The following is a 16,053-nucleotide window of genomic DNA, read 5'->3' as shown; positions in this document are numbered from 1 at the left end:
CCTGCCCAAATTTCCTGCCTCCCTCAGGACCAATTAGACAGAAGCCAGAGGATGGGCTGCAGAGCTGCTCTCCTCCTCCTCTGCATCTCTGGGTGTCTCAGTGTGTGCACAGCTGCTTGAAGGTGCCAGTCCCATCCATCCTCAGGACTCTTGCTGGAAGGTGCCAGTCCCATCCATCCTCAGGACTCTTGCAGGAGGGTTGCCAGTCCCATTTATCCCCAGGACCCTGGCAGGGAGATGGGGGCACCCTGTACAGGGAGAGGCAGGCAGCAGTGAATGCAGAGCTGCAGCCAGACAGACAGAGGCAGAGTGGAGCTTGCTTCTGTGTACACTGCCTGCCTGCCTGTCTGCTGCTGTGTAGGAGATGCATGCATACATAGATTTGCTCTGATTACTCTGTGCTGGCTATGGCACAGCTGCCAACTGGACAACAATCCCCCCCTGTCCTCCTTCACCCCACATCTCATGTACAGATCTGGGGGGGTCACTGTACTATTCACCTAGCAGAAAGTCTCTCTTTATATTACAATTCATGGAGGAGAGACATTGGGGCTGGAATTTGGCTCCTGCTTCATTTGTAACAAGCCTGTTTAAATACTTTGTTTCCTTTTGTTACCCTTCCTTGGAGGGTACTTACCATTGGAGGTGAGTGTCCATGCCAAGTAATTGTTATTTTGTGTGTTGAGTATTGCATGGTTATGTTTTATATTGGAAAGGATGCCAAACGATGGGCGGATCTGTGCACTTTGTCTGAACATTGAGATGCTGACAGCCATGCTTGGGACATAAATAGATCTAGATTTAGAAAACAAGGTTGAAAAAAAAAGAAAAAACAAATAAAATAAAATAGAAGAAGACTTGACGAACCACTTTTTTCTGCCATCGCTCTTCCATGGTTTCTAAGCCAGGTTCTTCTTTTCTGCAATCAGCAACCAGTGCGTTCATGGTCACCTGTCTCTTCTTAATTCCTCCTCCCCCCCCATCATTCTGTTGGTTTCCAGTGCTGGTATTACACTTGGCAATTCGATAGTGTGATCAAACTCCTAATCCCATTTTCATTTGAAGACTTAAAGGGGTTGTACACTTCAAACATGAAATATGAACAAAGCATATCCCTCTATGGGTGTACTTGTCTCAATCCAGAGCACAAACTGTCATTCCTGTTCACTGCTTCCTTCCTCTGCTATCAGCATGAGTCACTTCTGATAAATTTTCCTGACACCAAGAGAAAAATGGTGACATGGGAGGGACCTCCAGCAGATTGACAGCATCAGCTCTGTTCCTGTGAGCTGTGTGAAAAGGGGGGGGGGTGTCCCTTCCCTCCAATCAGCTTTCAGAGATGTCTTCACTGAAGTAACTAGCTCTCCGCCCCCTTCTTTTCAGAGCTGAGAGATCCTGTGTAAATTCTGCACTTTGGATGGATGTGGGGAAAAGAAGACTATAGATAAACAGGTACAACTTATGTAGGATGATTTATTTAATCTCTGTGTATCACCTAGGGCCAGTCACTTCACTGGGCATATGGAAGTGTTTACAACCACTTTAAAACGGTAGTTTTGATCAACCACCGGAAAATGGAATTTGAAATCACCCAGATCGAAAAATCTGATTGCTTTCCACTTGCCATTGTTTTTTTTTCCCCAATTATCATAACTTTTAATTCCATTTTCAAAAATCCTTATTGATTCTGTCAACTTATTGCCCAGTTTCCTCTTCACAATTGACCAATTCTGGTGGTTGGTCAAACCCATGGGTGATAGATTGCTTCATTTCTGGTGGTTACCACCCATTGTGTTTAGAAAGGACTTGGCATTTTGAAAAATGAACTAGAAATTGTCAAGGGTTTGGCCAGCTTGGAGATATGATGGACATGCTCACAAGTAGACTTTAGAGCAGAACTCCAGTTATATATTTTTTTGCACCATGCAGTGGGGCTGTACCCCCACTTAATGGATTGGCTGCTTGTGTATTCCTAGGGGTGGGGACTAAGCTCATACTCACCTCACCCGCCAATCCTATGAAAAACTGCACTCCCCCATGGTCCAGCGGTGGACTGTTCCTGCCTGTGGAGCGTACATTGAGCTTGCTGATATTGGGAAGAGCCCATTTACAAGTGGAATGGCCTGTGGAGCATGCATTGAGCTTGCTGATATCGGGAAGAGCCCATTTACAAGTGGAATGGCCTGTGGAGCATGCATTGAGCTTGCTGATATCGGGAAGAGCCCATTTACAAGTGGAATGGCCTGTGGAGCATGCATTGAGCTTGCTGATATCGGGAAGAGCCCATTTACAAGTGGAATGGCCTGTGGAGCATGCATTGAGCTTGCTGATATCGGGAAGAGCCCATTTACAAGTGGAATGGCCTGTGGAGCATGCATTGAGCTTGCTGATATCGGGAAGAGCCCATTTACAAGTGGAATGGCCTGTGGAGCATGCATTGAGCTTGCTGATATCAGGAAGAGCCCATTTACAAGTGGAATGGCCTGTGGAGCATGCATTGAGCTTGCTGATATCAGGAAGAGCCCATTTTCTTGGCAGAAGCCTAAAGGACCAGTCTTGTGGTCTTCAGACCAGGGCAAGATCTTTGATGTCCTCTTCCCAAGAAAAAAACAAGCATTTAACCGAAAAAAGAAAAAATTCCTGGACTACTGCTTTACGGAAATTGCTACTGAATATGATGCCTAGTCTACCATTAGTGGCCTCCTTTTTGAACATGCTAGTCACTGGACTTGCCCATTGTTTTCATTCTCTGGAAAACTAACGTTTTCCTAGGACATCACAGTGGGAGCCTTCAGATTTCTGTCTGCAAATGTTTATTTGTAGTAGACCTCATTATTATAGGCATTTGAGTGCTTTACATATTGTACATCCTTATCAATCCCTCAAGGAATTTATGGTCTAAGGTTCCTATCTCACATAGGAAATACACATACAGTACATAGCCAATTTAAGCTGGCCATACACACAGAAATTTGATCAGGTTCCTCATTATTTGCCCAAAATTCCATCAGTGGGTTTCCTTGTTGGCCCCACTCCACCCAACATCCTTTGATTGAAAAGTCTAAGGAGCAGGGAAGGAAAGTGTTGCCCAAACAGTGCCTGCATCCAATCAGATTTAAGCTGGCCATGAATCTCAGCAGGTTCAGCAGGATTCGATTCATCTATGGACAGGCTGGTTGTACTGAAGTCAATGCAAGGAAAAAGTGGTCCACTTGGTCCGTCCCTTTTCCGCTTTCATGTTTCTAGGTTTCTAAGGCAAGCCATAAATGGTGCGATTGTAAAGAAAATCATTTGATTCCTCCATCGACACAGTCAGTGTTGGTGGGAGAATTCCTTTCGCGGTGTTATGGCACTGGGAAGCCTTCTCAGTCGGCAAAACACAAGGATTACTGTTAGCGTTTACGGCAATAAAAAGTCCGTTAGGCTGGTTGTATCAAAGTTGGTTGATGGATCAACTTCAGTACAACTAGCCTGCCCATAGATGGATGGAATCGCTTCTGGTTCTTGCTAGACTTGACCCATCTATGGCCGGCTTAAGTCATGTCGTTTTCTTTTATGCAATCGGCAACCAGAGCGCTCACGGTTGCCCATCTCTTTCTGGTCTCCTCACCTTCCTGTTTTCCAATGCTGGCAATACTCCCGGCATCCATAGATGGATGGAATCGCTTCTGGTTCTTGCTAGACTTGACTCATCTATGGCCGGCTTAAGTCATGTTGTTTTCTTTTATGCAATCGGCAACCAGAGCGCTCACGGTTGCCCATCTCTTTCTGGTCTCCTCACCGTCCTGTTGTTTTCCAATGCTGGCAATACTCCCGGCAATTTGTTTGAGTGATCAAACTCTTAATCCCATTCAAATAGATTAAATGGCGGTTTTAATTGACCACAAGGAAATGGAATTGAAATCACCCTGATCGAGAAATCTGATTGCTTTCCATTGTTATTATCTGTTGTCATACCCTTCAAATTCCCTTTTTTAAAGAGACATTATTGATTCTGTCAACTTATTGGGCAGTTTTTACTTCACAACTGACCAAATTCTGGTGGTTGATCCAACCCATGGGTAGAAGATTGCTTTATTTCTGGTGCTTGCTTCCCATCGTGTTTAGGAATGACATGTTTTTTTGAACAATTGACTGAAAATTGACAAGCGTATTGGCCAGCTTGGAGATATGATGGACATGCTCCTATGTAGACTTTAAAGGAAAACACTACTCAATAGGATACATAGTCTGCCAATGGTGGCCTCCCTTTTGGAAATGCTAGTTACTTGGCTTTCCCACAGATAGTAATACCAACCTGACAGAAGGTCTAACACTTCTCCACTCAAAACCCAAAAAAAGAGTTTTCCGAGAGATACATTCTATTGTTGCATTTGGAGGGTAAAAAGGCAAAATTCACCAAATTCTGGTGGTTGATCCAACCCATGGGTAGAAGATTGCTTTATTTCTGGTGCTTACTTCCCATCGTGTTTACGAATGACATGATATTTTGAAAAATTGACTGAAAATTGCCAAGCGTATTGGCCAGCTTGGAGATATGATGGAAATGCTCCTATGTAGACTTAAAGGAAAACACTACTCAATAGGATACATAGTCTGCCAATGGTGGCCTCCATTTTGGAAATGCTAGTTACTTGGCTTTCCCACAGATAGCAATACCAACCTGACAGAGGGTCTAACACTTCTCCACCCAAAAAAGAGTTTGCCCAGAGATACGTTTTATTGTTACATTTGGAGAGAAAAAAAAAAAAGGTACAATGTTGGTAATCTCCTGCTAAAATATGGGGCCTACAATTTCCAGAGATGGTTTTCCAACACTCAGGGCTATCCCTGGAAGCTGAGAACATGAGGCATCTTTCATGGCTGCGACCGAAGACATGTAAACGATGACATGCCACAATTGGCTATTTGCAGTGGTATATTTAGGTTTTGTGCTGCCCTAGGCAACACATAATTCGCCCCCCCAACAATTGCCCAACACCCCTGCCCCCCCCCCCCATCCGAGAGAGCCTTCCACTACCATCGCCCCCATACACTGACCACTCCCCTGCCAGAGAGAGAGAGAAAAATACACTTCCCTTCACAGCTCTGGACATCCCTGGGAACGAGAGTCAAGCAGCCCACAGCCTCTCTCGGATCCCACCTTAGTCCCTTTTTCCAGGGGGGTGGTGCTGCCCATCTGAAAAATGCCACCCTAGGCAAATGCCTTGTTTGCCTTGTGGTAAATATGCCCCTGGCTATTTGTACTGCTGCCCCTGGGGGGCCACAGGACTGACATCTAAATGTGTTACTTAGACAATAAAAATATTACATTGGTTTAAATATATACTCCGCTTTTCCTACATATGGATATAGACCGGCTAACGATGGATCGCTATGTAATACACAAAAAGAGAATTTAGTCACAAAATCCGATAAAGAAAAGGAAAAAGAAAAATTGATGTTGCGCAGCTACAATGGGGGTGTAGATCTCCACTGAACACAGCCATACCCCCCCCCCCCGCCGTAGAAAATAAAGGAGAAAAAAATAAAAATATGATAATGTATCTATCTATTATCTATCTATCTATTATCTCTCTATCTATTATCTATCTATCTATTATCTCTCTATCTATCTATCTATCTATCTATTATCTATCTATCTATTATCTATCTATTATCTATCTATCCATCCATCTATCTATTATCTATCTATTATCTATCTATCTATTTATCTATTATCTATCTATTATCTATCTATCTATTATCTATCCATCTATCTATCTATTATCTATCTATCTATTATCTATCCATCTATCTATCTAATATCTATCTATCCATCTATCCATCTATCTATTATCTATCTATCTATTATCTATCTATCTATCTATCTATCTATCTATTATCTATCTATCTATCTATCTATTATCTATCTATCTATCTATCTATTATCTATCTATCTATCTATCTATCCATCTATCTATTATCTATCTATCTATCTATCTATTATCTATCTATCTATTATCTATCTATCTATCTATCTATCTATCTATCTATCTATCTATCTATCTATCTATCTATCTATCTATTATCTATCTATTATCTATCTATCTATCTATCTAATATCTATCTATCCATCTATCCATCTATCTATTATCTATCTATCTATCTATCTATCTATTATCTATCTATCTATCTATCTATCTATCTATCTATTATCTATCTATCTATCTATCTATTATATATCTATCCATCTATCATCTATCTATCTATCTATCTATCTATCTATCTATTATCTATCTATCTATTATCTATCTATCTATCTATTATCTATCTATCTAATATCTATCTATCCATCTATCCATCTATCTATTATCTATCTATCCATCTATTATCTATCTATCTATTATCTATCTATCTATCTATCTATCTATCTATCTATCTATCTATTATCTATCTATCTATCTATCTATCTATCTATCTATCTATCTATTATATATCTATCCATCTATCATCTATCTATCTATCTATCTATCTATCTATCTATTATCTATCTATCTATCTATCTATTATATATCTATCCATCTATCATCTATCTATCTATCTATCTATCTATCTATCTATTATCTATCTATCTATTATCTATCTATCTATCTATTATCTATCTATCTAATATCTATCTATCCATCTATCCATCTATCTATTATCTATCTATCCATCTATTATCTATCTATCTATTATCTATCTATCTATCTATCTATCTATCTATCTATCTATTATCTATCTATCTATCTATCTATCTATCTATCTATCTATCTATCTATTATATATCTATCCATCTATCATCTATCTATCTATCTATCTATCTATCTATCTATCTATCTATCTATCTATCTATCTATCTATCTATCTATCATCTATCTATCTATCATCTATCTATCTATCTATCATCTATCTATCTATCTATCTATCTATCTATCTATCTATCTATCTATCTATCTATCTATCTATCTATTATCTATCTATCTATCTATTATCTATCTATCTAGCTAATATACACACACACACGTATTGTCTATTGTAAACTAACCCCCCCCCCCTCTCTCTCTCTCTCTCCACACACACATAAACATATACACATACAGAGGACTTTTTTCCTCATAGAATAGGACTCTCCCCTTCTGAGCCACTTCTCTTCGCCCCCAACCCACCCTTGAGCACTCCCTACCCACCTCCCAGAACCGCCCCTTTTAGAAAACACAGGACTTCGTATTGTTTTGTAGTACTAATTTGTATGGAATGTGTTAATAACAAGAAAAGCAGTAAAATAGCCCCCCCCCCAGTCAGTAGCAAGAAACCCCCCCTCCAGCAACAATAGCCCCACAACAAAATACCGCCCCAGTAACAACTGGCCCCCAGCAGCAAAAATAGATCTCCCACTAGCCAGCATCAATGGACTCTGCAGCAGCCAGCAACAATAGACCCTCTCACTCAACAGTAGATCTCGTCTAGCAACAATTGACTCATGCGCAACATAAACTCCCCCAGCAAAAATAGGTCCTCCACTAGCAACAATAGACTTCCCTAGCAACAGCAGATCCCTCAACAAAACACTGCCATAGCAACAATTCCCCCCCAGCAGCAACAACAGATCACCCTGTAGCTAGCATCAACAGACTCTCCAGCAGCAAGCAACAATAGATAATTCCCTCAGCAGTAGATCCTTTCTAGCAACAACTGACCCACAAAATACTGCTCCAGCAACAACAGATCTCCCAGTAGCCAGCATCAATAGACTCTCCAACAGCCAGTAACAATAGACCCCCTCACTCAACAGTAGATCTCTTCTAGCAACAATTGACTCACAAGCAACATAAACTCCCCCAGCAAAAATAGATCCTCTACTAGCAACAATAGACTTCCCCAGCAACAACAGACCCCTCAACAAAACACTGCCATAGCAACAATCGACCCCCAGCAGCAACAACAGATCACCCCGTAGATAGCATCAACAGACTCTCTAGCAGCAAGCAACAATAGATCCCTCAGCAGTAGATCCCTTTTAGCAACAACTGACCCACAAAATACTGCCCCAGCAACAACAGACCCCCAGCAGCAACAGCTGATCTCCCAGTAGCCAGCATCAATTGACCCTCCAGCAACAATAGACCCTTCCTCAACAGTAGAGCCCTTCTAGCAACAATTGACCCACAAGCAACCTAAGCTCACTGGGAAAAAATAGATCCTCCACTAGCAACAATAGACCTCCCCAGCAACAATAGACGACCACACATACTTAGATCCCTTCCAGAAACTATTGACCCAAAGGCAACATAGGCTCTCCCCCAGGAGCAATAGATCTCTCAACAGCCCTCCCCAGGAACAACAAACCACAAAGCAAAATAGATCCCCTCCAGCAACAATAGACCCCAGTGCAGCCAGCATCAATAGACCTCCCCAGCAACAAAAGACGACAACACAAACATAGATCCCTTCCAGCAACTATTGACCCAAAGGCAACATAGGTTTCCCCTAGGGGCAGTAGAGCCCCCACCAGCAACAACAGCCCTCCCCAGGAACAACAAACCACCAAGCAAAATAGATCCCCTCCAGCAACAATAGATCCCAGAGCAGCCAGCATCAATAGACCTCCCCAGCAACAATAGACGACAACACAAACATAGATCCCTTCCAGCAACCATTGACCCAAAGGCAACATAGGTTTCCCCTAAGGGCAGTAGAGCCCCCACCAGCAACAACAGCCCTCCCCAGGAACAACAAACCACCAGCCAGCATCAATAGGCCCTCCAGCACCCCCCAGCACCCCTTGCCATTACATACATTCAGTGCTGGAGGTCCCGGAACTGCATTCCCTCACATTCCCGCTGAAAAGAGCCAGTGATAGCATTTTATTCAGCGGACTTTGACATGTATACTTCGGGGGTACATTTGTGGGGCTCCACTAAAACTTGGGTTGGGAATAAATAGAGGGAATGTTTTCAAAATTGTTTTCAAATTTTTCCTCTAATTAAATATTGCAAATAAGAAATATATGTATCCAAATCTGCTATCAAATAAAACCCCTTTTTGTCCAGACACCTGTCTAGACTACAAAGCCTAAAAGATACAAGGTGTGGACAGGGGTGGACTGCCAACTCATGGGGCCCCCGGGCAATAGGGGATCATGGGACCCCTGTGTCCATGCCCACACTCAAAAAAGCCTATGAAAACGGTACCAGGGGCATCTCATGGGGCCCCCTACTGACCCCGGGCCCTCGGGCAGCGCCCGAGTTTCCAAATGGTCCATCCGCCCCTGGGTGTGGATCTGAGACATCCTGGAAACAACAAAAAAAAAAAATGCTCCAGGACTCCGGGGTGTCTCAGGGAGAAAAGGCCCAGGGACCCGAGGGGTTAAGGCGGCGATGCTGTGCATCACAATGTTTAATCAGCTCTCTGGCTGCCATGCCTATGTGTCCACTAGGGGCAGTGTTCAGCTAGAGGACAGAGAGCTCATCTCCACATTGATGCAGAAACTGCAATCTTCCGCGTACTCCAAGTCCAGGAGATGCTGGCCGGCTCACCTGACTATGAGAGCTGATGTAATGTGGGATCCCATTCCATAGCCGATCTCAGCAAATCTTTTCTTAAATCTGCCTTACCCTTCCGTACAAAGGTAATCTGCATGGAGTTTGTATGCGCTTCCTGGGTTTGTATGTGTTCTTCCATGGCTTTCCCTTTTATTTTGCCTACAACTGAAAAATATCTGACAGTCATCTCTAACTGGAATTTCTTGTGCAGGAGAAACACTTCATCATCTACTTTTGTACTAAATATTTAACATGGCGAGGAAACCAAACAGAAAGACAAAACAGAAGAAGAATCCAGGATTAGCTGACATCGGCTCCATGTTACTAGACAGGCATACAAAGAGGGAAACAGGTTGTCTGGTGTCATTCACCGCTTTCCTCTCCCAGTGTAACGACTATCAATATGGACATGTTAGTGCAGCCATCCTCAACCAGCCATCCTCCAGAGGGCGCTAGGAGTTCCCTGAGCAATCATCAGTGTCTGCCTCTCAGAGAAGTAGCCAAATACCACCCATTTAAAGAAGTATTCTTCCCACTGACCACCAATGTAAGGAACATTCTTCCCACTGACCACCAATGTAAGGAGTATTCTTCCCACTGATCACCAATGTAAGGAGCATTCTTCCCACTGACCACCAATGTAAGGAGCATTCTTCCCAGTGACCACCAATGTAAGCGGCATTCTTCCCACTGATCACCAATGTAAGGAGCATTCTTCCCACTGATCACCAATGTAAGGAGCATTCTTCCCACTGACCACCAATGTAAGGAGCATTTTTCCCACTGATCACCAATGTAAGGGACATTTTTCCCACTGATCACCAATGTAAGGGACATTTTTCCCACTGATCACCAATGTAAGGGGCATTCTTCCCACTGACCTCCAATGTAAGGAGCATTCTTCCCAGTGACCACCAATGTAAGCGGCATTCTTCCCACTGATCACCAATGTAAGGAGCATTCTTCCCACTGACCCCCAATGTAAGGAACATTCTTCCCACTGACCACCAATGTAAGGAGCATTTTTCCCACTGACCCCCAATGTAAGGGACATTCTTCCCACTGACCTCCAATGTAAGGAGCCTTCTTCCCTCTGACCACCAATGTAAGGGGCATTCTTCCCACTGACCCCCAATGTAAGGGGCATTCTTCCCACTGACCTCCAATGTAAGGGGCATTCTTCCCACTGACCTCCAATGTAAGGAGCCTTCTTCCCTCTGACCACCAATGTAAGGGGCATTCTTCCCACTGACCCCCAATGTAAGGGGCATTCTTCCCACTGACCCCCAATGTAAGGGGCATTCTTCCCACTGACCCCCAATGTAAGGGGCATTCTTCCCACTGGCCACCAATGTAGGGGATGTTCTTCCCACTGACCCCCAATGTAAGGGGCATTCTTCCCACTGACCACCAATGTAAGGAACATTCTTCCCACTGATCACCAATGTAAGGAACATTCTTCCCACTGATCACCAATGTAAGGAACATTCTTCCCACTGACCACCAATGTAAGGGGCATTCTTCCTACTGACCACCAATGTAAGGGGCATTCTTCCTACTGACCACCAATGTAAGGGACATTCTTCCCACTGACCCCCAATGTAAGGGACATTCTTCCCAATTTTTCTTTATTAAAAGTCTTGCAATCAATAAACATAAAATATTATACAGAATATAAAAAAATTATATATATTTACAGCAAAACGAAAATAAACATAGCAAAATCTGCCGTCAGACAAAAGTAAACATCTCAGAAATGAACATGACATAATTGGGGAAATAAATCGTACTACCACTCACATCACTACACCAGACATCAAACCTGTGAGGTCAAGAAACCACCCCGCCCCCCTTATGCATGCAGCCCTTCTGCAAAAAAGATCTTAATCAACAAAAACTACGGGAGTGAAAAGAACAGCATAAGGAAAGACCCCCTCACCCAGAGATGGACAGTTCACCAAAGGCAGGTCTGATATTCCTCCACGCCCTTATCCAGACCGCCCGAGGCTCTCTGACCCTCTCAAGACCCCGAATCTTCCCAACCTCACCCAGAATATCGTGCACCACCACCTCTACAGGGAGGACTTTCTTCCGGATGGTAATCTGACACCGTGCGTTCCATGTGAAGTAACGGACAACTATACTAACTAGAAAAAGTGTATCCAAATCAAAGTCCCAGTGAGCTGGGAATGCCCCGTACACCCACTCTGCATAACTCATGCGATAGAGAAAGGGGATGCCCAGAACCCTCCCCACCCTTTTATACACCTCTATGTTAAAGGGACACAGGAGCAGAAAGTGGTCCATAGACTCCACCTTACCAACACACTCTGCTCTAGGACAATCTCGATCATCCACAGGGCGGTGCTTCAGGTTCCCTCTCACATAGAGCCTTCCATGGAAAGCGAGCCAGGCTTGATCCCTAAACTTCAAAGGGATTCTCTCCAAGTTAATTAAACGCAATCCCTCCCTCATTACGGAGCCTGGGCAATCCTTTAAGGCCAGTGACACACTGAAAGCAGAAGCCAAAATCCTCTCCCCCAGAAGCTTCCTGGGAAGGGACCTGATATCCTCCACTGTCACCTGCCACTGCCGAAGTATTTTCAGACACGGGGCAACATAAGCCGGGAGCTTGCCATGTCGGACTCTCAGACTTTTCACTGGGCCGCCATCTTCCCAGCAATGCAGAAAAGGCCTAAACCAAGACTGAAAAATACCCACCCATCCCGGCGGGGTCTCTGCTAACATATTACCAAGATTGTACTTTAAAAAGAGCAAAGAAAAGAAAACTATCGAGTTGACCATTCCTAGGCCACCCTCCCGCCTGGACAGGTAAGTTACATTGCGTTTGATCAGGTTCAGCCTGTTTCCCCATAACAGTTGGAAAAAACAGCTGTAGACCCTTGCATAGAGAGATACCGGCAAGATACAGACGAAGCTGACATATAAAAAGATCGGGATCAGGTAAGTTTTGATCAAGTCAACCCTCTCTCTCAAGGAAAGCCTCCATCTCTTCCAGCTCGCTACTTTGGCATTGGCAACTACCAACCTGCTTTCCCAGTTTCGATGACCATAGTCACCAGGACCAAATTTGATGCCCAAAATTTTAATTTCCAGCTGGGGCTCTGGGAAGGCATCCGGAAGTTCGAAGCTTTCACCCTCCTCACCCATCCAGAAAACTTCACTCTTTTCATGGTTGACTTTAGAGCCAGAAGCCTCCGTGTACTGCTCTATCACAGAGACCACCTCCTGCGCCTCCTCAGTCCCAGAGATAATAACAGACACATCATCAGCATAGGCAACGACCTTCAAAGGCGGCACACCAGCAATGCCCAGAGGCACCCCGCACAACGATGCGCCCTCTAGCCTTCTTACAAAGGGGTCGATTGCGAAAGCATATAGCAGGGGGCTCAAAGGACATCCCTGGCGCACACCAGAGCTGACCTCAAAAGGCTGCCCAACCATTAACAAGTGGGAAGCTCTCAGCCCCGTTATATAATGTCTTCAGCCAATCTATAAACCTCCCCTGCAGGCTGTATCTACCAAGCAGCAACCACAGATATTCATGATTCACTCGATCAAAAGCTTTTGCCTGATCCAATGCCAGCAAGTACTTTCTCCATCCAGCAGCCCTGCATCGTTCCAAAGCCTCCCGGATAGCCAAAACTGCTGAAAAGGTACTTCTACCTTGGACCGAACAGTGCTGATGGCTGGACAACAAATCGCCTGCTACTGACGACAAGCGCCAAAATAGAATCTTTGCCAAGATCTTTCTATCAACATTGAGAAGACTGATGGGGCGCCAGTTCTCAATCATTGAGGGGTCTTTACCTTTTGACAGAAGAATCACAGCAGATTGCCTCATGGAGGGAGGGAGCGAACCCTCTTCTAGACAGCTGTTAAAAACCTCCGCTAAAAAGGGAGCCAGAATGGACTTAAAACACTTGTAAAATTCAGCTGTCAATCCATCTGGCCCAGGCGATTTTTTGGTAGCCAGCTTGTCTATAGCCTGAACTACCTCATCCGCTGAAATTGGTTCTGTCAAATTCATCAAAAGCAATGCACCATTTCCCAATCCTGGAGTAGAATCCAGAAAGCTTTCCATCCTGTCCCGGCTAAGGTCCTTTCTTCCCAGGAGGTCTGCATAATACGACCCAAAGATCTCCAAGATCCCTGATCTGGACTTTATCAGGGAACCCGTACTGTCTTGCAGGCCAATGACCGTCTTAACTGCTATGCCTTGCTTACAGTTCTGGTAAGGATCAGGTGAGTGATATTTCCCATAATCCCTCTCCAGAACCAAGGAGGCATGCCGGTCGTATTGACACTTCCTAAGAAGAAGCTTCACTTCAGAGATCTCCCCTGGATCTCCTCCATACGAGACAAGACGATCAAGCTTCCTCCGCAAATGCTGGTAGGCAATATACATACCAAGCTGCTTCTTCTTACTTATGGCCTTGAAAAGTCCAATCGCCCTTTGTTTCACAAGCTCCCACCACTCTGACTTACTGCTGCAAAAGTCCAGAATAGAAACCTGTGCCTGAAAAAAATCCTCAAAGGATTGTCTTACCTCTACATCTTCCAGGAGAGCCGAATTCAGTTTCCATACACCCCTTCCCCTGGGTGGAGTGTCCGAGGCATTCAGAGTCACAGACAGCATACAGTGATCAGAGAACTCCACGGCCTTCAACTCAGGAGCTGAGAAAGCAGAGTTCTCCTTTAAAAAAAACCTGTCTATCCTGCTCTGACTATTCCCTCTCTGAAATGTGAAGCCCGTGCTGCCAGGGCAGTGCTTAATGTGCACATCTACCAGGCCTGCCTGTCTAACCAAACCTCTGAGAAAAACGCTATCATAACCCAGCTTGTCTATGGAGCCTCTCCTGTCTTCAGGCCTAATTATGGTGTTAAAGTCACCTCCAAAGACAACCTGCTGGGACGTAAAAAGGAAGGGCTTGATCTTTGTGAGGAGGCATTTCCTGCCCCATTTTGACTGGGGTCCATAGATATTGATCAGGCGCAGGTCCTGCCCCCTAACAGAGACGTCTAAGACCATGCATCTCCCCATTTCTACCTCAATTACCCGCCGGCACGTTACCATATCGGTTTTAAAAAGGACCGCAACTCCGCTGCAAGGTTCAGCCGCAAGAGACCAAAAGGAGGGACCACATCTCCACTCCCTTTTTGCTAGATAGACATCGGCCAATGTATTGAGCCAGGTCTCTTGCAAAAATAAAATCTCAGCATCAAACTCGCTGAGCAAAAATAAGGCCGTATCACGAGCTCTTGCAGATTTAATGCTGGCGACATTAATGGTCGCCACCTTTAACAGAGTGGGAACTGCCATCAGGATGATTGGGGTAGTCGTTTCTTAACCTCTGCCACACTCTCATCACCCGAAACAGCTCTCTTCAGAGTACATGACTCCCCCTCATCCATAGATGATAGAGAAATGGATATATCAGTTACCATCTCATCACCTGACAAAACTGAAAAAGTATTGCCAAGAGGGACCCCTCCTGGATCTGATTCTGAGGAAGAGAGGACAGCTCTTCTCATCCTCCTCTTCTTCTTCTTCCTCTTCTCCTTCACCCTCTCCCACCCCCCATCAGCTGAATCCCCCCCAGCAGGAGGCGAGACATGGGACATGGATACCCCTCCCTGAGCCCCATCGGCTCCACCCCCATCCAGCACCCCCACAACCTCCTGACCACGTTTGCGCTGACGGGGGACAGGTACCGGAGGTGGAGTAGGCCGAGAGGGAAGATCCACTAAACCAGCCCCCCCAGCAGCTTCCGCCAGTCTGGAGGATCTACGTACCATAGGAACAGGAGGGACAGACTCAGGGGTGACATTACTGGGGGAAACACAATCTGACACAACAGAGGGAACAGACACAGGAGGGGCAACAACAGTTTCCTCCCTAGCATCAGCTGCCTCATCCTCTTTATCCAGCCTCTGCAGCTCAGCCTCCAGTCCTGGCAGGTTGTGTAGTGCCTCTGGGCACAGACTGTATGGATGACCCAGCTGCTGGCACAAATTACACCGAATCTCGGTGCATTCTTTGGCCAAATGGCCAAACTCCTGGCACATTGAGCACTTCTTGATGGTGCAGGACGATGCAAAATGGCCTTTCTCTCCGCATTTGTTACAAACTTTAGGCTGACCTTGATAGAAAATGGTCAGCCTATCCCTCCCCAGAAAGGCTGAGCAGGGAAGATGCTGAACCACATTGCCCAGCACCCTCAATTGCACTGACACCGTCCAGGCCCCTGTCCATATCCTATGCTCATCCAGGACCTTCCGCAGTGGGGTGAGGACCTCACCATGTCGGCGTAGCCAAACTACCAAATCAGCCTCTGGTATGGATTCATTCCGGACCAGGATTGTCACCGATTTTATCAAAGGCTGTCTGGAAACCACCTTTGCCACCAAACCTTTCCACTGCTGAAGGCTCCTGCACCTCCAATATCTCTCCCAAAACAGGTCC

At 44.9% G+C, this 16,053-nt stretch overlaps 1 protein-coding gene across 1 annotated transcript in view; it reads right to left on the bottom strand.

The window, feature by feature from the left end:
- Window positions 1-330, bottom strand: part of LOC149436082 (MAM domain-containing glycosylphosphatidylinositol anchor protein 1-like) — a 247,363-nt gene extending 247,033 nt beyond the window's left edge. The window contains exon 1 of the mRNA XM_089662075.1: window positions 1-330. This exon is cut by the window's left edge and continues 1,707 nt beyond it. The gene's annotated coding sequence lies outside the window, so the exon portion shown is untranslated.
- Between the last annotated feature and the right edge of the window lie 15,723 nt (window positions 331-16,053).

Source organism: Staurois parvus, unplaced genomic scaffold (assembly GCF_062004578.1).
Source record: "Staurois parvus isolate SC_StPar_1 unplaced genomic scaffold, SC_StPar_1.0 ptg001425l, whole genome shotgun sequence".
NCBI classification, from domain to species: domain Eukaryota; kingdom Metazoa; phylum Chordata; class Amphibia; order Anura; family Ranidae; genus Staurois; species Staurois parvus.
Note: the sequence above shows the minus strand (reverse complement) of the source record. Positions and strands in the feature narration are given on the sequence as shown.